The following is a 1,675-nucleotide window of genomic DNA, read 5'->3' as shown; positions in this document are numbered from 1 at the left end:
ATGTAGAGACAACAAGACTTCTGGGACATTCTGAGAACTTGTGACAGGTGCAGGGGAATGTTTAGTTGTCAGTGTAAATAATAAAGGTCTTAGGAAGTGTGAATAATGAAGACCAACTTGACCAGAACAAAAAATTATAAGCACAGCTGTATATTCCCCAGCTCAGTGAAGTCATATACCACATTAGGTGTGAACATTTTTACAACCTTGTTGACTTTTAATGCAGAAGTTATACTATGCAAGAATGCATTCTGCAAGTAGTTCTTTCATGTGGGCTGCATGTATTTTCACTTCCCATTTACCCAATTTTTGCCTCAGTTTCACAATCTATTTTGTATCTCTACTACAGGCCAGACTATGCTGACAGCATAGCCCAGTCTCCAGCCATGAAAAGCAGAGGTTCACTGTTATCTGGGGAACATGAAATTAGGAATACTTTAGATCCACTGGTGAGAATATTCATTTCTTATAGCTATCAATATGTCGTGTAGGTATGTAATGATAATTGTCTATCCAGAGAAAGTTCCACCTTCAATTAAACATTGGATATACAATACACAAATATGGCTGATCTCCATTTTGACCTTTGCAACACTGCAACCTCAGCACAGACTGAGGGTTTTGATGGCTGCAGTCAAGTTCTCATTAGAATCCTTAGTTTTAGATGAGTGATACATTGTCATAGTGGAATTGGAATGACTCTCATTCATTTATTACCCAAACTTCATTTATATGAATCTTCCCTTGATACAATGGAAGATGCCTACCAACAGAATAAAACAATATGATGGAGATTTGCATTCTTTATTTCTCATCCTAGCTTGCTCTTTTTTGCATAAAGCTAAATTAACTTACTTTCCTTTCCAACATGTTGATTCTGATTTGTTATCAGCAATACTCTCAGTCTGAAGCCACCCATGTAGGGTGAAACATACCATGCAACTTTTTGTGCATATCCTTTTCCCCAGCCCTGTTGTTTTAGTCCCTTAATTTGATATAGTATGCAGATAAGCTATAATTTCATTTCAGAAACACTATGTTGGTGCTTTTGCCCTTACCTTCTACCTTTCCTTATAGTTGTACTGCTACATGTAATATCTCCTTACTCATACCTTTTACAGGTCAGAGACAAGGATGCATCATAATACATTTATGCATATGAATGACAACATTGTTTGCATCCTAGACCTGATCAATACTAGGTAGCCTTAGAAAATGAGATTTGTCTAAATTAGTGTATGGAATGAAACATACTTTATCTACAGATATCTTTATTCAGACATGTAGCATATTGCAGCATTTAACACAAATCTTCCCCATGTTCTTGGTTGGCTACAGGTCATACTGCTGTCCATGGTGGCTACTAAGAGAGTCCTGTCAGAATGTGGATAGTGTCCAACTCCAACTTCCTCAATGTCCATGCCAGGTTCTGTGATGTCCCAGAGTTGACTCACTAGCTAGATTTTTACATCACCATTGCTAGCTGCAGTTCAGTTTCCCCTAGTAAATGAACTTGTCACCTTGCATGGTTTGTGTGCATTTATGTTAAATACAGATTAATTATTGGTGACAGTTATTCCACATATCACTGCCTCCTAGCATCATGATATGACAAATGTTCAGACAGTCTGTTGACAGATTAAAAGAGGAATTTTGCTTCTGTGAAGTAACCTTT

The 1,675-nt window shown here is 37.3% G+C and overlaps 1 long non-coding RNA gene across 1 annotated transcript; it reads left to right on the top strand.

Moving 5' to 3' along the window:
- Positions 1-455: 455 nt before the first annotated feature.
- LOC118409075 lies at positions 456-1,666 on the top strand. Its single transcript, XR_004830404.1, has 2 exons — positions 456-1,528; positions 1,574-1,666. It is a non-coding gene; the product is annotated as an uncharacterized LOC118409075 (long non-coding RNA).
- Positions 1,667-1,675: the final 9 nt, after the last annotated feature.

This window comes from Branchiostoma floridae, unplaced genomic scaffold (genome assembly GCF_000003815.2).
Source record: "Branchiostoma floridae strain S238N-H82 unplaced genomic scaffold, Bfl_VNyyK Sc7u5tJ_978, whole genome shotgun sequence".
NCBI lineage: Eukaryota > Metazoa > Chordata > Leptocardii > Amphioxiformes > Branchiostomatidae > Branchiostoma > Branchiostoma floridae.
Note: the sequence above shows the minus strand (reverse complement) of the source record. Positions and strands in the feature narration are given on the sequence as shown.